Source organism: Dermacentor silvarum, chromosome 3, assembly GCF_013339745.2.
Source record: "Dermacentor silvarum isolate Dsil-2018 chromosome 3, BIME_Dsil_1.4, whole genome shotgun sequence".
NCBI lineage: Eukaryota > Metazoa > Arthropoda > Arachnida > Ixodida > Ixodidae > Dermacentor > Dermacentor silvarum.
In genome coordinates, this window is record NC_051156.1 from 175,018,658 (window position 1) to 175,043,088 (window position 24,431).

General features: G+C 48.8%; 1 protein-coding gene across 3 annotated transcripts in view; it reads right to left on the reverse strand.

The window, feature by feature from the left end:
• LOC119446125 (uncharacterized) overlaps positions 1 to 23,807 on the reverse strand; it is a 170,694-nt gene extending 146,887 nt beyond the window's left edge. For all 3 annotated transcript variants that reach the window (XM_049663924.1, XM_037710478.2, XM_037710477.2), the window contains exon 1: positions 23,326 to 23,807. The gene's annotated coding sequence lies outside the window, so the exon portion shown is untranslated. The remainder of the gene's footprint in view (positions 1 to 23,325) is intronic.
• Positions 23,808 to 24,431: the final 624 nt, after the last annotated feature.

Sequence of the window (24,431 nt, forward strand, 5' to 3'; positions counted from 1 at the left end):
GACAGCACTTATGTTACTGCTCTTGGGCTATACGCGATGAAAGGTCCACCTCCCCTTTACGTTCTGAACAGAGAACATGATTGCGGTGCTGGTAACTAATGCGTAGCATGCTACAAGAACACGAAACTGAATGTTGCCCTAATCCTCGAATTATCGTATCTGGGCACTGGTTGACAAAAAGGATCGTTCCGGAAGCAGCAGCTCCACGTTTAAATGAATGCTCAATGTCCTTAGGTTGTATAGGTGTCCTGGATGTGTCATGCCTAACATTTCGTTTCTGACTCAACAGCATATGCCATCATTCGCTGCCTTTTAAGATTCGCAAAGAACTGACCCAAATAAATTAAACGAAACGTTTTCTTATGCCCCCTCCCCCTCCTTTGTTATCTCAGTTCGCTGCGTGACCACAGCAGTGGAATCACGAATACACGATGACTGGTTGATTGGAGTTAAATTCGAAATATTAGCAATTATCAAGTCGCTGGCTGCTTCTCAACAACGACAGGTCGTTGAATGATTAGAGAAAGAGGGCATGAGATGAAACCTAAGCATTACAGCACTGAGGCAGCTCCAATGCTATATACGTCAGTTTACAATTGCATAAAGAAGGGGCTAAATCGCAAATAATCGGCACGTTTCACAGTTTCTTTGACCAAACACAAGTCACCAAAAACACGTCCTAGGGAAGTCAGTCAAGTGCAAAGCCACACACACGTCCGCATGCAATGAACTAGAGCTCCTCCAAAGTAATACACCAGCAGCAAACACGAAAACTAACTGCCGACTATGAAGTCAGCAGCCGCTAGTGCAGACGAATATCGTCGCAAAACCCGGAAGGAAAGCAGATGGGCCGATACGAAGTTGCCCCCTCTTTTTTTCCCCAACGGCTCCGGTGGAGGGCAGAGTGGTCGTATAGTGACCACAGCCTCAGCAAAGGTATGCCGCGCAACTCAAAGCAGCCGGCTAGACCACACGGACTCGCGAATCTTCAGCGATCGCCCCGCCATTAATCACCCTCCCATTCATCACCGAGGCAATTTTCCAGTACTATCACTCGGAAGAAATCCAGTTCATCAATCTCGAAAATTACATCACCGGACAGAATGGTCCCACAACGGCATGTGGTGGCAACTAAACCCTAAACACTATGGCTAGAGCCCAAACAATATTGATCGGGGGAGGTCACGACGAACGAATAAAATGGTAATATGCGCATAGCTGAGATCACCCAGAATGTGCTCACGGCCTCACGCTTCTTTCTTGCTCTGAAACGCGCATCTGTATTTTATTTATTTTTATCGTTTGGCCGCCCCTTTAACTACGCAGGTATACATACGATTATGCAAACTTTGATGGAGCCTCTAACCAACTAACTCAGTGTCCGCCCACGTTTTCATCGTCATAAAGAGGAATGCGATAGTGATCGCCATGTGCCCTGAGGAAGGTTCAGAGCACGGTTACCAGATCCCAGGCTCATAATAGTCAACGTAACAAAATCATAAAGGTAACCACAAGGAAGCTAACCAGGACACAACCAAGAGAAACTGACGCGGAAGTGGTCAAGCTTCGATTGAACGATGAGCTATGATAACTACGCTTCACCACGCACAGTTCAGGACACGAGAGACGTCTTTGATTGATGGCTCGCCAGTGGTGGCGCGACGTTTTAGCATAATACCGAAGGCAGAACGCACAATGCGGCTGAGGGCGTGCTATGGCTGTGGTGCAACCCACGAGTTGTTTTGAATATTTCAATTTTGGTTGCGATTTTACGATAGCGCTCGGATAACTATAATTCGTAGGTCAAAGTAGTCAGTTTTCGGCGTAAAGAAGCCAGTGCTGGCGAATCCCGAGTTTAGGAATTTAAGTTTAAGGACCACAAGGCCTCCAGTCTGCGCTGAAGTCAGAGAAATATGATCGCTTCCATACGGACGAAGTATCCATCGCCGGAATCCATCGAAACCTGTAACTCACTCTTGCAGGAAGATTCTGCCTGCGATCCAAGGCACCAAGCCAACATGCCCGAACATGGCGTACCAAGCTTGGAGACTGTCGCTTTTGCTGCGCCATTAATCAGCTGATTGGTAGGCCACTATCTTCTCACTCGCTCCAGTATATCACGAAAAGGGGTCGAGGGGAGGAGGTATCCCAGGCCTGATTCCCATAAATCGCCAGAATGACATGGTCGATACGGATGACACGGTCACGCAGGGTTTCAAAGTACGTGCCAGGCAAAGCAAAGAATCTCGACAACTGCTGAGCGTGTACACAGGTAGACGGAGATGTACAGCCTGAGGCAAAGACTATACGTCCAAGCCAACAAGCACATCGACAGCGCCCTGGCCCCCCTTAGAGTCGGCTGGTGCGATGTAGGATCGTAAATAATGGCAAAGAGAGAAAGCGCGGTATTGCAAGGTTTGCGGCAATTGACTGCGCAAACTCTACACGGCCAGTCTACGTGACTGGCTTTCCTGGGACGCGTCGGTCCGTCTGCATCTGTACAACAGAAATGTTGTAAGCCAGGCGCGATGTACCCCTTTGGATGAACAAGACCTGTCGGAGGGATCTTGCAGGCAGGTTTCCCCGCAATTGCCGAACACGCTGACGCATGCCTGGGCAGATTCAGTACCGTCGCGGCAGTCGCAGTAAACCCTCACGAAAAGGTTTCAGCGCAAGTCCCAGGAGGGGGTGGGGTGGGTGAGTTGTGGAACATGCACGGACTTGTGCGGATGTATCCCGCCCCCTACGCAGTGGACGCCGTCCACCTGCGGCGAAAGGACGCCGACCCAGATGCGCGATGCCGAGCAAATGAACAAAACAAAAGGAGGGGGAGTGGACGAAACGAAGAAGAAAGAAAGAAAGAAAGAAAGAAAGAAAGAAAGAAAGAAAGAAAGAAAGAAAGAAAGAAGAAAGAAAGAAAGAAAGAAAGAAAGAAAGAAAGGACAGGCACCGGAAGTTGGGAGAGAAGGGTCGCATTCCGCACCGCGTACTCGTCCGAAGAAGTGTCGTCAGATTCCTGCTCGGACAAGGTGTTCTGGTAAGTTGCAAATAAAATAAACAAGAGTCGCTATAGGCCATAATCTGACAACCCCTTGCGACACGCGCAGCGGTCGCATGGACAGGCCGCATTCCAGTTTTACTCGTCCAAAAGCCGCCCTACGTATCTAGTTTAGCCTTTCCTCTTCCGCTTTTTTTTTTTTTTTTTTGAACACTCGGAAAATAGCAGCGTCAGGATTCCACAGTGGTAGTGCAGTTCGTTCTGGGATTAGGTACGTAAGCTGGCCATTAAAAAAAAAGAAATGAAGAAAAAGAAAAGCCTGTTTGCTGTATCGCGTGAAGTTGACAACCAGTTGCAGAACGCCGTACCAGGCGTTCATCTTTCAATGGGTTTCAAGCCGTTCAGTGGGTAATTCAAACACGAGGTCGCGAGAGAAAAGAAAATGCGCATAGGTTTATGCATACTTGCATTATCTTCTAACATTAAAAAAAAAGATTTTTCAAAATGTTCTTATACGAAAAGCAAAGGTTAAAGTGAAGGCTAGGGTTACCGATGTATTGAGATGCTCGTACGTACGTGCGTGTGAGAAATGAAGCATCCACTCACGTTTCTCACTGAGATCATTTAAAAGCGAGCATTTTGTAACACCGACAACTACGGTGATCGATTTGTTCGCTCAGCGTCGTATTCCTGTTGCTCGAGAAAGGGCCGACACGCGTTCACGAGAACTGAAGAGACGCAGCTATGCGCAAAATATTCCAGTTATAACGAACGGTGGAAAACGCTGACAGAGTCGCTCATCCAACTTCCACTGCTTTCAAAGAGAGAATCATAAACCGCCCCGGCGGAATAGGAAATATCCGCTCGAATAAAATGTAAAAAGAAAAGAAAGGAAGAAACGAAAAACGCAGTAACGGTGCCCGAGCAATAACTTACGCAAAAAGAATGAATGACTCGCGTTCCATTCGTCCCGGCGCATGAAGAAAGGGACGATGCATCAAAAGAAACCGCATGAAGGAACGAAGGAAGTGACCCGCGCAAAACCGGACGGTCCAGTCCGCTGACCAATGGCACATAACGAGAACGAATAGTTACAACCCGAGCGAACCTGCCAGGCGCATTTGTCTTCATTGCCGAAACCATGTACGTGGGCATAACGCGCGCGAAAGAAGAGAAAAAGAGAGGGAAAGGGTTAAGGCACGCAGGATTGCTGTTTGCCCGCGTTGCATTGTTCCGCATTCGCGCGGTGGGTTTGACCTCTGCCGTCGGACGCGGCGCCGTGTGTACGCTATGCGCGCCGCTTGCTTATCAAGTCTCATTTGCATCCGAAGACAGGCGACGGCATCGCGCGAGGCCAAAAGCGCCCGCGGCTGTTTCGCAAAAGCGCGAACTCGGGCAACGCAGCAGCCGATAAACGCCGAGGCGTCGTAATGAACGGGAACCGCCAGATCGCACGCTTCGTGCACACGTGCGCGTATGTGGGCTTTACACGCATGACCGAGGTTGGCGTAATGTTCCCCTTGTCTTGGACACGTCACCAATAATGAAAAAAATAATAATAAATAAATAAATGACTGACGTTTGTGCACGTCAGCATAGTCGAGGTGATGTGGAATACTACATTCCTTGCTGGACGCCATTTCGTAAAACACGACCCGTCGTGGTTGCTTAGTGGATTTGATGTTTCGCTGTTATAATCACGAGGTCGCGGGATCAAATCCTGGCGACGGCGGTCGCATTTAGATGGGGGCTAAATGTGAAAACACCCGTGTACTTAGATTTAGGTGCACGTTAAAGAACCCCAGGTGGTCCAAATTAATTCGGAGTCCCCCACTATACGGCGTGCCTGCATAATCAGATCGTGGTTTCGGCAGGTAAAACTCCATAATTAATTTTATTAATTTAACTTCGTAAAACACTAACAATCTCGCGATATTTCCGAAAGTCAGAACGACGTTAACTGCTATAGGGGAGTTCTCATATATAGTACAAGTACAATCGCGTAGTGCGAGTTGTCTTAGTTTGACATGTATAGCAACGCTGTTGCGCCAAATATATCTGAAACCGTACTAAGGCTAATCACGTCGTGAAGCAAATGCTTTTAACTCTAGGGCTTCAATTACAGGTGTAGAATTAGATAAAGGTCATTGAGCACCAAAACACAGGGCCGAGAACTATGCAAGAATCGGCACGTACACTGCAGTGATATTATTCAAAATCTGACACACGACCTTAAACTGCGGGATTTATCGACATATACCTATTTTGACACGACTAATGAAAGTCGTGCCAAATAAATAAAAATAACAATAAGATTACTGGAACATAATGTTGTTCACAACTAAAAGAAGGCGCCTTTAAAATCCCAACCTCCTACTCGCCTGAACTTTCACTTTACTTGGAACACAAACAAGCCCGGAGGTATATCCCGACTTGAACCGTATATGCACTAAAGTAAAGATTTGTAATCTTTATTTTTTTCATGGCATTTCGGACTGCAATGAGCTAAGCCAGGGCCAAACCACTAGACACCGCCGCAACCGCTACTGCGTACGGAGCCGTGTTCCAGCACACAGTGCTGCCTTTCCAATAACCTTGGTGGCATGGAGGACGACGCTGTTCTTGCCGACAGCGACAAAGGCGGCAGCAATTAGAAAGAGTAAATTGGGCATGCACGCGTTCTTTCACTGTATTTTGCGACAGTAGTTCGTAGTAACGATGACTAAAGCGCCCGGCGGGCATATGCGCTTTTATGCGTCGCTTGCCTTTTTTTTTTATAGCATTACTTCGCGCTATAGTCGTGATGTACATTTTTATCTTTTTTGTGTGTGATGTGAGACACAGAAAGTCCCCCTGGCGTTATATTCGCGGTCGCGTTATTTACGTGCAAATACGGTATACGCGCACACAGCAACGCTTGCGAAATGCTGTGAGGCCGCGATGTAACGATTTTCACATCGTGCTTTTAAAAACCACGATGTGAAAATCGTTACACTACGTAGACAATGAGGCTGTATGAGAACGCAGCCTCATAAACAGCGCTCTGTACTTGCCAGCGACGACTCAGGGACTGCTTAGCACGAGCTTTAGGCGTTCGTTGCACGTCCAAAGCGACCGCAATTCCAATGGCGGCGGAAAGCGAAACCACTCGAGATCCTCGAATTTGGTCCGGAGTTCTCCGCTACTACGACAACGACTACGTAGTCCCTTAGGACCAATTACAGTTTCTTGTCCATCTGTCTCCGCTACAGCGTCTCAAAGTCAGCGAGTTACTTTGAGTCTTTAAACCTCAATCGAATTAATAAAAATTTGAAGGCCCTAGGACCCTTTTTATTATTTTATCAATTGTTTGCTGTTGCCCCGAGGCGGCGTGCGTGTCCAACACAGCTCTCGATTATATCTGCATACATTCCTTTCGGAATGTGCGTAATTCCAAGCTAAAGCGAGCGTCTTGACGGAAGCTGTTGGCCAACGAATGTGGCAGTTCGCTTTCCTCATGGCCACGCTTTTACGGATCGTGAGAAGCGTTTAGTACAGCGCGCTTTCGAGCTTGATGTATCGGCAACCCCTACCGAGTAGCGCTCCAAGTCGCGTCCTCTCCCACGCTCTATTAACTCAACAAAGTACGAGATGCACGTAGGCCTGACGGCCGCCTCCAAAGTACCTGGCACGTACAAATCTCTCGCGCCACACGGCGCGAGCGTTTGAACATTCACAACCTCCGCCGAATCGAGGACACACAGATGTGAGCGGAAATTGCGAAGTTTACAAAACGCTCATCCGCCAAGTGCCGCCAGGGCACTGCTCTATAGCGACTTGCTCGAACAGCGCGAAAAAATCTTGTATATGTTTGTGCGCGTAAACGCAAGGCAGAACGCGCACGCTCGCACGCCCTGTTTACCGCGCATGCGCACGGAGATCCCCCGCTGTCGCGGAAGGGAAGCCGAGCCAGAAAAAAAGAAGCCGAGCCAAGCCTAAACGTGCTCACTGGGCCAACTGTGATGTCCAGGGAGCGGAAGCAAAGGCCGACGTCCACCTGACTGGAAACGCGACAAGAAAAAAAAAATGAAGAAAGCGCTTCGAGAGTTCCACCACTGCCTTACATGCTTGTGCAGACGTACGCACGCACGTGCAAGACACGAGGGACCGTGGGGCGTTCTTGTGTATGCGAGAGGTGCTTTTGTGCGCGCGCGCGCACGAACCCAAGTGGCCCTAATCGGACTGGTGGTCACACAGTGCGACCACGCGTGCGTATTCCTCCATCATTATCATCATCGGCATCGCTGTGACCAAGTGCGGTCGACGGAGGTGCGTGAAGAGCAGCGATCAAAAAAAAAAAAAAAAAAGACAAGTGGCAAACACCGTGAATGCTTCGCTTGCTCAGGTGCGGTTAAACAAGCCAGCAGAGCGGAGTATGATTTCCGCAAGCGGTGGAGAAAGAGAGAGAGAGGGAAGGAAAAAAAGAAAGTTGGTCGTCCGTCTCGCTACACTGAAAGGTAATTCAAGCCATTACCTCGACTGTAAGATACATTCTATTTTCGTGCTCTTAGCTACGAAAAAAAAGTACCGTCGGCCACATACTCGGATACCGAGTCGGACATCCGGCAATATTTGAAGGTAAGCATTCAACGGTAACTCATTTAACCCCCTTCGTTATAACCTCTGTAAAAAACATTGGCACGAAACTTTTACCTCAAGTTCAAGGAAGCACACCCGCGAAATTCTAGATTTACATTCTATTGAGCCTTGCTGCAATCCAGAAATGTTGCGTGTGCAACTAAACATTAATGAATGGCATTGCTGCGTGAAACAAAGGCAATTTTTATCCAGTTTAACATTGAGACTATGAAAGATGCTCAAATGGACGCACTGAAAGGGACGAGTGCATCGGAAAGGAGAATGAAGTCCGGAACGAATAATTCCGAGGAAGTGTCAAAGTCGCAGACATTACAGTAGAGATTCTAGAGGGAGCACCGACACAGCTTGGGCTTGCAACAACGAAACATGATATATACATAAAATAAAAATTCATTAAAGTCGGGGGGTTTTGCGTACCAAAACCACGATCTGATGATTAGACACGCCATTGCGTGTCTTAATTTTGACCCCATGGGTTCTCTTTAAGGCGCACTGCACGCTGAGAGAGCATTTCTCTCTCTCTTTACATTCTGGAAGAACTTACGAGAAAGGAGAGGGCAGCGAAAACGTGAAACAGCGGTGGATAGCTGCAGAAATAAACGAACGTATGCACACGCAAACGCTTCGTACAATGAAGACATATGCAATGCAACAAAGAAAACGCCGTGAAGTGAAATAAAAAGGTAAAATAAGGAAGTCAAAGGACAAAATAAGGCAAAAAAGAAGTTACACAATGTAAGGGCACATCCTTTTATCAACATCGTAATTGCAGCCTCCGCGATCAACTTCAGAAACATTTTCAGAGCTAATTGCGGAGGCCACGCTCCGCTGTGCTGAGTACGGTGAACGCCACCTAGGTGGCGTTGGTAGTGCTTCTTGATGCCAGCGTCCCTTCGAATGCTGGCATCGAGGCGTCGTAGTGCTGAGACCACCGAAGCGTTCACTGTCGGTGCGCGTTAGTGTCATAATGCAGTACTTCTCTTTTCTGCTCGTAGGCGGCGGCACCGCCCCGAGCAAGAGCGCGGGTACACGGAGGAGTGTTAGATATATAAGGCGCGTCTGTGTAGCTCTCTGCAAATGCGTTTGTGGCGCAATGGGTTAAACGCTCGGCGATCTATTGTCGCGGACCGAGAGGTCGTGGGTTCGATTTCCAAATTTTGCATGTTTGTGGAACTTTTTCTTCTGGTTTCTTTCTTTGTAATATGTTCTATGACGTATTTCCGTGACGGAAATACGTCAGTGAAGTCTTGGTGGACCCCGGCATAAAACACTTTCGTGTTAAAATAAGTTACACAATTTAAGGGCACATCATTTTATCAACGCGTTATTCCCTGTATGACGAGCAAACGCCATTATAACGGGGACCTGCACGTGATTTGCACTAAGTTGTTCGCAAAACGTAATCGCTCGGAGCTTTTCCCTCCGCGCTTATAGCTGTCCAACCTTGACTACGGTAGCCCATTAGCCTGCGATTCTTTTCAATTTCACAGTACACGCGGAAGCGTACTTGAAACGTAAATACGTGTCATGTCAAATGTAGGTTAAGACTCGAAACATCCGCCGAGTGAAGAGATGAAATGCAAAAAGAAGAAGAAGCACATTTAATACAGTCTCGAGCGCTAAAGTGACGCGGAAAGACACAAATAGGGTCAATGGGATCCTAAAGAGAGCCCATCAACGCGTCGGCAAGTGAGCACAGAAAGAAGTTCTCAAAGCAAGCGTCGGGCTCCGGCAAAAGATGTACGTGGCAGTCGACAAAACGCGGTCGCTCACCGACGCCCGCTTCTGTCACTCTTCCTACCCGACGCGGTTATAAAAGAGGCCGCGAAGAGGTCGCCATTGCGATTCGCCCGATTTGTTGCGTGCACTGCGACGAAAGGCAAAGGCACTACGACGACCGCACAATGTGCGTTTCTGATGTCTGTATATACTTCGAAAACCAGGTCTCACTCGAAAACGCAGAACATGGAAATTGAGCTGTGCACTGTGGAACACTTTACCTTCAAACTGCGGGCCCTTCCTATCGAAATTAAACGCCTATACTGATTGGTTCACGGGGTTTAACGTCCTAAGGCAGCAGTATAAGAGAGAAGGGGCAGTAGTGTAATTAAGGCTCCGGATTAATTTTGACCACCTGGGTTTTCTTAAAGCTGCACTTAAATCTACGTGCGCGAGCATTCTTGCATGACGTTCTCATGGAAATGCGTCGTTTCTCAGCAGCATAACGCCATAGCCCTTGCACCACTGCGGCGGGTGGAAAAAACACTGATCAAATATTCGGCACGGTTCGGCCTAAATCTGCCCTAATGGTCATTCGATTGCATTCCTTTCAGTTTCTATAACAGGAGTTATTGGGTCCCACAGAGCACCTAGCCGAAGGTGCGCCTCCCCAGTAGCTATATAAACAAAAATATCTAGAGGACAGTGGCATCGTTGGGTGCTATTACTCGACGAGTCATACAGAAGAAGATACTGTTCTCCAAATGTCAACGTAGTGTTTTGTTAAGAATAGAGTGTTTAATTGCGCTTTCACCTTGTAACGTGGGAAAGCCATGCACAATATCTAAGGTTTTATTCGCATTACACTTTTTTTTTTTTTCATAATGTGGCTGTGTTCGGATTCATGTTTGAATGTCGGCATGTGCGCATCAGCTGTAACAGAGTCGGTTTTCTACCCAAACTACGTGTATGAGTGCGTAACAGTAAACGCGTGCGTACGAATAGTTTCTGGCGTGTTTCACGAGACTATAGGGGTAGATGGCACAGTACTAACAAGCCAACGTCATGTTACGTCAATAAACAAAAGAAGAAAGGGTGTTGCGTGCTTCGACAGCTGCACGCAACTACGCGGGCGAAACGGAGAGCTTTTTCCGGCCCGTCACGCCCGACCAGCCGCGTTCCCCGCGTGAGACAGGCTGTGCTCAGTTCTCTTCCTGCTTCGGCCTGTGGCTTCAACGCACGCACGCACTCAGCCATACAAAACAGCTGAAGATCCGCACACACCGTGGAACGCACGCTACGTAGAACGGCATGGATTTAAGACACTCCAGAAGTCAGCCGGGCATTACGGTTACGCGTAATCGCCCGGATGACGAGCTGGGCGATTACGCTTGTATATTCGTGGGTGGCAAGAAATGCGTGTGGTGGCGCGATCTCGCGCAAATCCCTCGCGCGCGTTCAGATCGAAAGTGACTGTACCGTTATACTTCAAGAAACTTGTCTGCTTCCTTGGTGATTGTTCCCACGACCTGCAGGATTGCCCCAATAGGAAAAAGTGTAGCCAGCAAGGGTGTTTTGGTTTCAGAACGGTGTCTGAAATTGTAATAGGAAAGAGAAATGGTGACTATTAACGAAGGCAACTCGTTATAAGCTAGATCAGTTCACAGGAACGGCGCCGCCGTGAGAGCGAACATGACATCAGCCACGAGTGCGTCCTACCAAAGAAGAACACGCCAAAGGAACGCAAAGCTTTCCGGATACGGCCTCAGATTATACGAGAAGACTGGAAATACCCACCCAAATCAAGCCCACGCTGCTAACCATGAATATCGCCCATCCAAAAATGTACGCTATATAATTCAGTGGTCATTGCACATGAGGTCGTAGTCCTGAGATGGAAAGTATTTAGCAAGACAAATAAATGCGTATGCAAACCACTGAGACATGTCTCGAATCGTTCACGAAACACGTTCGGGATGAACGGCCACTGTGTCAGACGAGCGCGGGTTAGCTTTTCGGAATCCTACCCAAATCAACAAAAAAATTTCGACAGAGAACGCAATTATACTTTTGCACAGATTCCGCATAAATACCACTTATATTAGAAGCCGTGACCTGCGCCTCACTTCGGCCTACGGATGACAAATCCTTCGGCTTTCGGCAGCTGTATATATTCTAATCGATTAGCTGATCATTAAATGACTCACTTTGACCAAGGGTAAAAGTGATCGCGTTACCGTTAGCGACCCATTTATTTCCGAGAAAAGCGCTTGGAGCGCATTGTGGAAAGCACACAATCCTAACGTTTCCCTCGAGTGCCTCCAGCCGTCAATCGAACTCATTTCCGTCTCTGACGTAGTTTCTTTTCTCGGTATAGTCAGCTGCCGATACAGGTACAAAGCAGCTAGGCGACAAAGAGCGTGCGAGGGCAATTATCAAAACTCGTTGCAATGAATATGCGAGATATACAATTACCGTATCGGAAACGGTATCGTGTATACTGCGTTCACCGCACACGTCCATTAAGATTAACATCTTCGCTCGCTACAGGCTGGCGTTCTATCTCTCAAGGTCGCCACTTCAAGAGCCGATACACGTCACGAGGCATGTATGCTTCAACGTATAGCCTCTCCCCTTCCTACGTTCGACCCATTAATTCTACGAAGCACGAGGTCTATGGAACGGTTGCCCCACCGAGATCGGCTATCGGTGCGGAGCGAGAGTTGAACGCCTGCGGAGATCGCGTTTATGTACCGACGATCGCTCGGCTGTTTGCACGTGTTTCCAGTGATCACACTACCAGCGTTCTAGAAAGGATGCCCCGCGTTGCTCACGGCGTTGCTAGCCTCCATAACAAAGCGATATCGGCATTTCGAACACTACCTGGTCATATTAGAAAGAGCATATCCACACCCCCAGATGTAAGTGTGAGTGTTGCAGATAAATAAGTCAACTGCTGCTTTTTTTTAATGTCATGCCAATGCGCTATGTTCGGACAGCAAGCGAGGCAGATGCCACAACAGCAATAATATTTTCTTTTTTGTAGATTGATATCGAGTGACACCTAAAATAGATATTTAGGTGGTTTATAGAAAGTCTACGGATATAATTCAATGAGGTTGAGGCAGTGTAAGATACCCTGTGGACACATGGCATTACACGTTTTCTCGGTAATTGTCTGCGGGATACAGTAAGGCGAAGCATTCTTGAGCACAGAGAGAGCATAACAAATTTTTTAGCGACTGTAGTCGGGAGACACGACGCCATACTAATTCATGTAGACAGCCTAATGGGAAGCAGTGATGCTCCATGAGAAGTCTACAGGCTGTAGAAATCAATTTTCGTAAGAGATATTCACATGACCATAACGACTGAGGCCATGCTCTGTAAGTCTCAGGCAAAATAAGCGACGCAGCAATACCGTACGGAACATTTCAGAATAAAAACCGCGAATGTGTTCGTGCCCGTGTGTGTGGACGCGATCACTCTCCACTTAAGAGAACACTGCACCGCAGCTACAGAATAAGCTGCTACTAGAATAACGGTCAAGGTTACTCACTAAAGCGCCATGACGCGTCTATTTCGTTCCCTCGTAGAACATATGCAATGAGGGCGAGTTCCGCACGCATCAAATCGGAGCACATTGCGAGCGAGCAGGCGCGAGCGGCATTTCTCGTAGCGATCGGGCATTAGTGAAGCACGCAGGGCAGTGAAATGCATTGTGTGTGCTCGATTAAAGATGTGAAGCCAAGAATTCCCAAGTGTCGAATGCCATTGCATTGTGTTGCGCAGATAGCGTGTGTATATGGATCACGCTGCTTATTCTTGCGCGATTATTTCGTAATTGCGAGCACGACAGTCTCGTTGTCACGTCGTTAGCCAATTAAACGCCTCCCAACCACATGCGCGCCGTGCAGCACGGAGACGAGGCATCGTGCACTTAAGCAAGGCACGGTCCGAGCTAAGGTCAGCCGTCAGAAAGCCATGACCCCTTTCACTAACTACTGCGTCCAGCCATCTGCACAAGCGTCAGACAAAGGCAAATGAGAGGCCAGCTACTATAGGGGTGCAGCGTAGACCAGCTGCGACTGGCCAAGCAACGCAATGCGACAGCAAGAACCGTTGCTTGAAATGCGTACCTCTCTCTGAGAGCTGCTTTATCCCATACCAGCTTTTCCGCGGTGTTCTCTAAGACACCTCTAATGACGTCAGAGTGGACCTGACTCACTATAGACAGCTGATTCCGCCTCGGGGTGTGGCGATTTACATAGAACAGCTCTGCTTCCGGTCATTTCGACAGTATCTGCTCCAACCGCAGTGTATGCGAACAACCAACCTACTCGTCTGGCACAAGAAAAGCTCGAGAGCGTCTCGGGCCTAGTGGGAAGCACGATTAGCCGAAGCCGTGCGCGCAACGCAGATGCCCCGAGATTGCAGTGGAACAGAAACTGTTCCGTGGGCTTAGCGCGGAGGAAGTGTGCGCGGGCAGCCGAACACACAGGCGAGCCCCAGAACGCGTCACAGCCTCACGACGCCCGTGTGTTACATACGCATGTATATGAGCGCGGTGCTAAACTTTCATGCTCACGCAAAGCAGGCTGCAGCGTTGCCAAGTGACGGCAAACGCACACCCGCGCTCGTGCGACGCGGAAGGAGACGGCGCAGCCGGAAAGCGACGGGGCCGCGGCGAAGCTAGGGGCGTCAATCCACGACGACGACGACAACGATTATGCGAGCACACTGCCGCGGATATATCCTCTATCTCTTATGCATTCGCGCGCGCACACACACGCGCTCATAACGGTGAGGCAGCGGCACACCTACCTGTCTCCGCGCGGAGCAAAGCAAGAAATACGAAAGCAATCGGACGACTGCATCTCGCTTTTCGAGAAGGAAGTCGCGCGCCGAAACAAACAGCCCACGCCTTTGACCATGCATAGGCCCACGCGTCATCAGCGGACCCCTTTTGAGATAGAGAACGGAGAAGGCAGCTGTCGCTTTGGCGCGTAGACTCCGTGCTTCCGTTTCGCGGTCCGAGACGACGGACATGTCGGCGTGGCCGGACGAGGCTGTACGAGTCCTGCCAAGTCGCGCTGCTTTTTGGCGCGTTCCTGGAGCATAGCTGGCCGTGGACGAAGCGTTTATCATTTCTTCTTCGCACCGTGCCCTGGCATCGGCACGCGGCAGGAGAAACGAGTTAATGAGCAAAGCCGCGCCCCCCTATAGCTGGTCAACTTGCGCGGAATAAGGTCGAGACAGGAAGCGAGCAGCGGAAGGGAGCGCTACAGTCTATATAGTGGTAGAGTGGGCGGGGTCTGCGGACGGGTTAACAACGGTGCGGAAGGCTGCGCGACCATACGTCGTCCCCTTGGCCAGAAAGTCTGGATGCCGCCCAGCCTTGTGTAATATCGCGGGACGGCGAACGGCGCTAACCGGGATAAAAGTGGCCCGTGTGCCGTTTTGCGAAACTTCCCGTTTTGAGACGCAGCCGCTTTCTGCTACCAATTTGTGGGAAGTCGCTGCAAACGCGTGCCCTTACGTAATTCAGTGCCGCGTTACTATTTTGCCAGTGCGCTTTTAATATGGCGCGGTAAATGTAACGGGATTTTCTCTCGCTCGAAATGACGCGTACAAAAGTGACGGCTGTGAAAGCCGTCAGCCGCAGTGCGGAAAGAAGGAAGCCAAGGAGATCCGTGGTTTCTAACATGACTGGATACTAGTTGCGCTGCATGTCAGCCGAGCGTGCTGCCTTTCTAGTTTACTTAGCGGCGACAGCTGTGTTTAGACACTTTGTGGAACTTGTGGCGATGTAAATTTGGCCGAGAGTTTCACGGATCCGAACCCAGAGGCCTAGTGGAAATGTTGAATCACATGCCATCAGTCCCTTTTTTATCTGTAGTGCCACTCTGACACGCGCAAAGTGGTCTTTAAATGAACTCGTGATACTGCGAAAATATCTAGCACCAACTCGAGTCCTAATAAATATGAATAATTATCTTTAATACGCAGAAATATTCAGGGAGCGTAAATATTACGTGCATATACGTAAGCTGCGGAGGACGGCTGCAACTTTACACAAGAAGCAGAGCGCAGACTCGCTCGTACCCTATGCGGAAAACAGACGCTGTATGTCATACCGGCCAACCGTGCGTGCCCGGTTTTAGGTCACAGCAATGCAAACTACGCGAGCAATACTGCAAATCGAGGACGTGTCCTGTTTCCGCAGAAGAGGCCTGAGACTCCAAGAATTCATTTACGTACACAACGAAGTTCAGCATTACGGATCTGGAACCTGGGAATTTGTCGCAAGCGAAGGACTTCGTCACTGCTCTTCCCGAAATGCACGTGTTGTTGAGCGAACACCACAGCCCTGATGGTTGAACCATGGGTTGAACCGCATCCCAATTGATGACCCTCTGTCTCTAGCTGGACAATTCCGTCTCTGCTGCTGTAGCTTACCGTTGGTCGGCTGGTCTACATCCCAGGCTTTGATGCATGCGACCTATTTGCCTTTCATTTACTTTCGCCGTTATGTTAATAATCGACCCCGCGCGATCTTTCCTGGCACGGCCGATCCCAAAGGAAGCAGGTAGTATAGTCGCTCCACTCATGCGCGCACAGCTGGCAATGCCCAATGGCAAATGGTCATGTCATGCGCTTCCCCGTACAGACCGAACGAAAAGCAAACACACACAGAAAAGCGCATCACGCTATGCGTATATGTACACAATGAGCATATGCGAAAGAAATGTCAAACGAAGCTCCACCGTCGACGGAATGCACGCTAACGCAAGTGGGTCACAGAGCGGTGCCCATTGTTCACGGAGGCTTCGTGCGCTCTATGGAAGGGAGAGAAAAAAACAGCGCGCCGAAAGAAAGCGAAGACATCACTTTCGCCCGTGCGCGTGCCGCATGTTTTTCATTGTGAGAAGTCGGGCCGACCTTCCGGGGCGCCGAGACTCCCACGGATCATGATGAGGGCGACGGACGGAGGAGTCCCACGGCGTGCGACGCCCACGTGGCGAGAAGAAAAGCGTGTATCTTGTCCCGTTCTTTGCCTTGCTCGGGGAGGAGGAGAGAGAGAAATAGTGAGAAAATAGACGAAAGGCAGAGGCGTTAACCAAAGTAACCATGCGGTTAACTGCTCTGCACTGTGGGGAAAGGGAAGAAAAGATTAAGAGAAACGAAATTGTAGAAATTTCACACAAACAATTCGCACAAATTCGCACAAACAATTTCGCACAAACCCAATGAAGGCGCCCAACAACGATCACAATGTTTCAAACAGTCCAGATGTTTTCTTTTTAAGCGAAGCTTTATAGGCTCACAAGTGCCGGCGGTAGTGGTGTCACGCTGAAAAGTGGGCCGATCCTGGCCATAGTGCAGAAAGGGTCCACGCTCGTGTGGGCTGATCCTAATGATAGTTCAGAAAGGGTCAAAGCTCAATGGCACATACCAGGGACAAGAACGAAAAGAAAAGAAAGACAGAAAGAAATCGAGAAAAAAAAAGGAAGAAATCACGTGCGGCGCACACCCGCATTGGATATGCTAGATGCGTGATCACGTGACACGCGGATCACGTGACACGCGCGCGACCAATCAGGTTCGTTTGGTGTGTCGCGATGCTCTAGGGACATGGAAGGAAAGCGGGTTGGCGTGCGCTCCTCCGGGTTTCCCTCGTTTGAGGTCAGACAGTTGGTCTTCATGCTATCGATCAGTTTCGGCGAACAGATGGGAAGGCCACGCGTGGTGCGTTCTGCAAAGGAACAAGCTGCTTTTGATGAACGCCGGCGTGAACTCGCTCGGGAAAGGGCTCGTCATCGACGTGCCGATTCTAGCGTGAGGGTTTCCCTAGCCGAGTGTCGCCGTCAGCGAAGAGCCGACGATCCCGAGGCGAGGGCTTCCGAAGCCGAGGCCCACCGTCAGCGACGATCAGAGAATCCTGAGGCGACGGCTTCCGAACGTTACCCTGACGAAGATCAGATACACACAGGACAAGCTTCGCTTGCCCCGATTTTCTCGACAGGGGAAGGGCTGGTGATTTTTTTCTTTAGTTGCTTTTAAATAAACACTACAGCGTTTTTTAAAGCGATTAGGGCAGACGTAGGCTGTGCCCGGAGTAGAAGGACTCGACTTTTCCTAAAGGGACGGTTGTCAAGTTTGTCGAGCGTAGCACAGAATGCTGTTCTGTGCAATGGAAGGAGAAAATTCACGCACAAGGTGCGCCAATCGTCTCTTAGGAATCACAAACTTCCGCTTCGGAGCTTCCGATCATTTGGTTGTGGAAGGAGTAGGCATTTGCGAATGCTATTGCGAATTATGTACAGCGCGCGTCGATATAACATTGCAGTCTTAGGAACAGCGCATACCCAAAGTTAACGGACGCGATCGACACTGCGTACGTAGAACCCAAGAATGGCTCTATAGGTAAGCTACGCTGCCTGCTCCCCCAATTCCCAAGACAACTTTAAAAAAGGGGGCCCCAAATAGCGCTTAGGGTTTACAACCAAATGTGCCACGTCAACAGACACGTGATGGCAGCCAGTGTGGTTGTATTGTAACAGTTGGGGGCACCCTATCGAAGCGACGGCTTTCGTCTCGAACCAAGCCCAACCGCATTAGCGAGCAACATGTTTAACATTCGTAAGCAACGAATGATACAGGATATCACTTCCTCACCCCCAACGCAAATCCTAAAGTGACTCAACAATAAGCAACCCCGGATCGGTTATCGATGCTAAGAGCTCGCAGACTTAACGCGCATGCTGAAACTTGATTGACGGCTTAGCTGTTGCTAGCACACGGAAAGAAATCGGCCTCCGAAGCTGAACACGTTGCGAGGCGGTGGATTTCTCGTTTTGTTGTATCGAAGCTCTCAACCAATATTGATCACCGAAAGCGCATGAGGGTAATATGTAATACTGTTACATTTTCACTGCAGACAACAGTATAGGCGGATTTACCTTTTAACCGCAGCTGCAAGCGCTACACGCGATGTGAATATCGCAGAAAGGTAAAAATGACGAGGTACCAGCCACCACCAAGTTTCAAAGGGCATGAGATGCATCCATCGATGCAGCAGAGCGCGACTACTAAATTCCTATTCCAAATATTGCCGTTACTGCCCAAAGCGCAATTCCGGTATGCGCAGAGTTCATTGGTGCCCGAAAGTGTTGTAAAGTAATCCATCGCCAGAAAAGAAAAATCTTGAAACAGTAGTAAAGTTCAAAAATTTATTTTAAGCGAATCTAAGCGCGACAAACTTGATTGAAACTGTATCTGCGAATGCCGAACCAACCGCTTTCTCCATTCCAATGTACGTATTCAGATAGACGGCTCCCGAAATAGACCCAAACGCTTCCTGTCGAGTACTTCAGAAACAGAAGCCGCCGTTTGGAATGCTACCGCCTGGAACCAGGAGAGCCTATACTTAAAAAAAACAAAAAAAAACACACACACACACACACACACACACATCGATCGAAGCTACACGCCCACTAACACCACTTTTCTGTCTACAGAGGCGACGAACAAGCAAGCAAGCTCAGTCACGCGCGCTGACAGTTCACCACTTTCCTTGCCTTCAGATAGCGCTGCAGCAAAACGCCGATTGCGCCGTTCACACGCAGCGCGTTGACAAAAGGAAGCTGCACTTTTCACGCGAGTAGGCATCACATCTTCCTCGTCAGGCATACAATGTGCTCGTCGGAAGATGTAGGCACGAAACCGATACAATCGGACGAAAAGAATGCCCCTATATATAGGATCCTACTTTGCGCTTGCTCTTACAATGCGCCAGCACGTTAGCACATGCATAGCTAACGATGGACTGAAACGATTCTTTGCTCTCGTCTGACGAGGTTCTCTTCCCGTTGTCGAGCGTTATTTTGCGCTACTTGCTTTGCAAAGCTTTTCCAGCAACCCGGTGGTCAGTTACAAAAAAAAAACTTAAAAATAAATAACAGGTCTTATTGCGCGCGTTTTGTTCGCTGCATTAAGTGCAGAATGTTTCAAGCTAGCGTGATCATAAAGCAATACATACATTTTCGTCGATCCTGCGGAGTTCCTCGTAGTTTTCTTGGCGCCATGAGAATACATTCGCGAGATAGAGAGAGACGTTTAATGATGCGAAATGCAGAGAGGTCGGCCTGAGGTAAATTCCTCTAGCCAGCTACTCGGCGTTGGGGGAAGGGGAAGAGGGAAATAAAGATGGAAGAAAGAGGCGCATGAAGGGTGACGATGACGAGAGAAGGAGGATGTAAAACATATGGCAAGCAATTTGGCATGCTCAAAGCCTACAGTCCAGGCCCGTACTTTTTAAAAAGTTCAGTAGCGCCTGGATGGCCTTGAAACTCGATTGAGCGTCTGGCCAAGGGCCTAAAATAACGTCCTCCGACAACGGCGGGCTGTCGAGACGCGTAAGGTCATTCTTCAACCTTTGACGCTCTTCCACATACATTCGCGAACTTATTTTCTTGACTCCGAGTGTTAATGGATTACTGTACAACAAAAACAGCTCAAAACGTGCCGCAGCGTGACTGCGCCCAGATAGCAGCGATCGAAACCAGCAAGGACCACGAAACACGCAGTGAGGAGAACGACGTTCTGTATTAACGAATCTGGATAAAAACTATAAAAAAAGAAACCATTGTGGTTCCAGAGAAAAACCTTAACTCGTTTCTTACAACTGATAAGGAATCAGCCAAAATGCGTATACGGAAATAGTGCGACTTTATTTATACACAGTTATGCTTCAGTCCTTTATCGCTCAGCTCTTTTAGTGTTTTGTATGTGCCGAATTAGTATAAGTGTTCACGACTTAAGCCCTTTATTCACGGCGTGTGTGTTGCACCACCTCTATTGCCGTTACCTGTCTTTTTTTTTTTTTCAATTCAAGTATCATGCCGAGGCTAACTGTCACGCTCCTCATTCCGGCCATTTCACTTTTATTTTTTTTTATTTGCAGTAGTCAATGGAGTAGCCGGCTTCTCCTTCAGTGAGTGACAAATCTGGCCACTTCTCTGTAATAAGCCTCTGGCTAACAAGCCCCTTTCCTACACTCTCGTAGATGTGCGACAAGCGCATTGTATTGGAGACTCCGTTGTCAAACAGATAGACACTTATACCACCAACTCCTTGCAGTATAGCAAAGCCTACTGGCCGCGTCAGCCATCAGGAAAAGGGCCCCTCTATTGTCCGCCGCTGATATCTCTCATAGCGGCGCCGAATGAATGGGGGAGGGGAGCTTCACGGGAATGATTAGCCTGCAGCTCACAATCGGCGAGCTCCCCCTTTCGTCTCTAGTCACGCAGTCGACTAACAGATTGGCACTGCACAGGACGAAGTTGGTGAGACGGGAGTCACCCTTATCAGTGCGGCGCAACATGTCACCTGGCCACAAATTGTGTAAAACTATTCGATGACAAAGGCACCGAATGCTTTAAACGTGCATTTCATTCACGCCCTAGCAGAGCTACTATCGCGCCCTTCTCCTCAAATCTTCCAGCTAATCTAAATATTTTTTCATAACTGCTGTACATGTGTAGATAGTCCCCTTCACTCTCTCCTTTCGGTTATCCTCCCTCCCTGTATTTTACTAGCACCCCCTCCGCTGACTGCTGTTCAGGTGTCAGCCATGCGCGCTAGACAGTTACCGTACAGTTAACTTCCTTTCCTTTCAATACTTCGCATTTAGTATTCGCCTATTTTTGAAATAAACGGCCAATTACCAGTTCAACAATAATTTGCATTTCGTTGCCTTTGAACCCCAATATTTCCTGTCCTGGAGTTTCGTGTTTGCGTCTAAAAGGATGGACGCACGCGAGCTGGGAGAAAGACTACTAAGGGGTTCATTTGGAAAAGGAAAGGTTGGCGCCATCTTCTGCAGCCCTTGAGGGAGCACGGCTCAGCGCCAACGGGGAGGGAAAAGTGGGAGAAAAAGGAGAAAGACCTGCCGGGAGGAATTCGTGTTTTTTCCTCCATTTTACTTTTCTAGCGGCCAGGCTAGTCTACTACTGGCACCACAACGCTGCGCTATTTCAGGTACAAATAAAGTTTTCTTTTTTTTTTTTTTTTTTTTTTGGGGGGGGGGGGGGATCGTCGCACTACACCAATTTTTTCGCGTAGCTGCAAGGGGTGTCCGGTGCACCTAAGCCTATATATAGTACCTGCCCGAAGAAAAATGCGGCAGCAGGAATCTTCTCAATGAACACGTGCAGAGGATTTCAGGAATGAAAGCTGCGACAAGAACCGAGGAGGGAGACAGAAGACGGGTAAAAGCGCATTTTACGCGTGGAAGCCAGCCAGCGAAACCGTCTCTTCAGGCTGGCCCCTTCATTGCCCCGAGACATTTTTGAACAACGTGACTGGTTGGGCTAGTTGGTGCTAAAGCATCTGGCGTGAAAGCTCAAAGCGTTTGACAACGTGGCAGGAACACACAGATACACGAGCACGTATTTGTGCTCCTGTCTCGCTGTCAAACGTATCGCGATTTCACACGAGACGTTTTTTCAAAGCAAAGGAATGCCGTCTATGCTAGCTTAAAGTGGAATTTCTTCTCAAAGAGTACTGAGAATTGACAAGAGATTACTGGAGAAGGCCTACGGAGACTCGCCAAGCTGCAAAGGCGCAGCTTTCTGCGCATGGTGGCAAGATGCTCATTGTATTTCAAAGTTCACCCTATTTGTGCCGTATTCGAACCACATTCCAACGTTCCTGCACGTGTTCTCTGTGTGGTGTCTGCTTTGCCCCGCGCCACTAAAAAGAATAGCAAACACACCATCTTGCCCAGCAACCACTCTACATCACGCTCTGGCGTCGCCATGGCTACCTATGACAGAGAAAAATTCCAAGTTCGAGATCGGGCATTCGCGATCTGAATCGTCAGTGCCGAAGAGTTCAATATTTTAGTACCACGTTCTCTGCTGGCTTGTGCGCCGAAATATATATTAAAGAGAAGGAGAAAAAAAAAGCGCCTGCGCAGCAGCTAGCACATATAATTTACATAGGAAATCTGGCGGTATTTTCCTTTGAACTCGTTCCTGTTTTAAGACAGCCTCGTGGAAGTGTGGTTGCAATTAATTTCTTTCGTGTCCCTTCAATCGCCTCATGCCTGGTGTGGCGCTAACGAGAATGGGTCACCCGTGCGACATTGGCAAAGTCGGATGCGAGAATGACATGCAGAGAGCTCACGGCGTGCAAGGCCCTTTTCCGTGAAACTGGAAATTGTATATAGCGCAGAAGCTGCCGCCGGAGTGGATGCCTCGTGTTGTACGTGTCTTTTTCTGCGCTTTCTTTTGATCCTTTGGCATGGTGCTGCCATTCCGATATTTAGAGGCGAATTTCTCAAGTTGGATAATGGATGCGGTGCTTTCTAAATTTCGTAGTATCGTCTTGTTCCTATTGTGGGTGGCACAGAGAGATGAGCTATAAGCATTGTACATTAAACGATGCCGCAACACAGCTGGCCAGCCTTGACGTAAAATGTGTCGTTAATTGTTGCTACGACGGCGTAATGATAAGTTATTGTTAGGGAGTGCGGAAATATCTATTCACTGTAATATGTAGTATGTAGAGCCATACCACACATAACTCGGTACTTTCAGAATGATCATCCGTCTCTCGGGCTAACCCGGTGGCGCATAAGGCTCTTTATCCTAGGATGACCTTTCTACGAAAATGGGAGTTACGGCACCATATGCAACCATATGCAAAGTCACAGCGACAATGAATGTGTTATGAGCTCTGCAGTGCCAAGGGGACAAAATTAGGGTCTTGAGTGTAAAGAAAAAAAAAAAGCACGTGGTTTAACGTGCTCCATCCACGCAGCGTCGGACAGCGCCGTAAATTTAGGCGCGTTACACAAAACGGCTGTATTCAAGACATTCCCGCCCCTCGTCAGGGCCACAACGCGAATAATTCGCGGCGGCCCTATGGAGAAACGCCTCTCAAGACATTTAATTCCTACTCACCTTGACTGCAAAGAAACGCTAGTCGCCGTCTCCTCCTCTCAGCTGGTGGCTTTCCAAGCCGGCAGCAGTCGACGTTTCAGACGAAGCCGTTGCGGTAATCCCAAGAGCGCACAGTTGCTCAACACCGAAAAGGAAAACACCCACCGTTACCAAGCACGGGAACCAGCGAAAAAAATTTCCTCGCGAGCACTTTAACCGTCTCGGGCAGCAGCAGCGTCGCCGTCGATGCGGTGCCGGTCCGGTTCTAGAAGACAGCGGCCGGTATCACACCGCAGCCGTGTCCCACCGCTTTGAAGCGGCGAACGAAGCCCCTCAGAGGGGAAGCGAATACACGCAACACTGCTCAGCTTCTCGTCTCAGGCGGCAGCAACGGCGGTTCCGCTGCACGCGCGGTGACGCTCCTCTTTCTGACCACACCGCACCACTGACGCAAAGCAGCGTGGCCGCAGCAACGTTCTTCAACGACCGACGCCGGCCGGCCGATTCAGAGCTCTCGCTCGCGCCGGCGACACTATCGGCGGAGGAGGGAGAGGAGGAGGCAGCCCTCTCCGTCTCTCTCTCGATCCCTCGTCCTCACGCTCCGCGTCTGGTTTCGATCCTTTTCCTCTTGGGATGGGGGGTTACCTCGGCGGGCGGAGCAGGTGCACGGCGCGTGGCTGGTCTGCGAGAGTTGCTAATGGAATTTGCGTTTAGTCGCAGTTTAATTACTTTGAGTAGCCAATTTTATTAAAATCGGGGAGACGAGAATAAGAATACGATTATGCAGTAGGGGTGAACGGGCGGTTGAGGAGACGCACTCGCTCCATCGTAGATGCAGAACAAACTTCCTATACCTCGGAGCTAGTAAATAATAATAATAATAATAATAATAATAATAATAATAATAATAATAATAATAATAATAATAATAATAATAATAATGACAGAAGCAAGACAAAGCGTCCCATTAGAGTACACTAAACATAATTATCTTGGTAATCATTATCCCTCCAAATTCTATCTCGTGCTTTCGGCGCATAACACCTTGCATTCGCCAATGCCATACACGTATTCGAAGTATGTTGCTTATTTTAAAACAAAATAAGTTACGTGGTCTAACGCCCCTA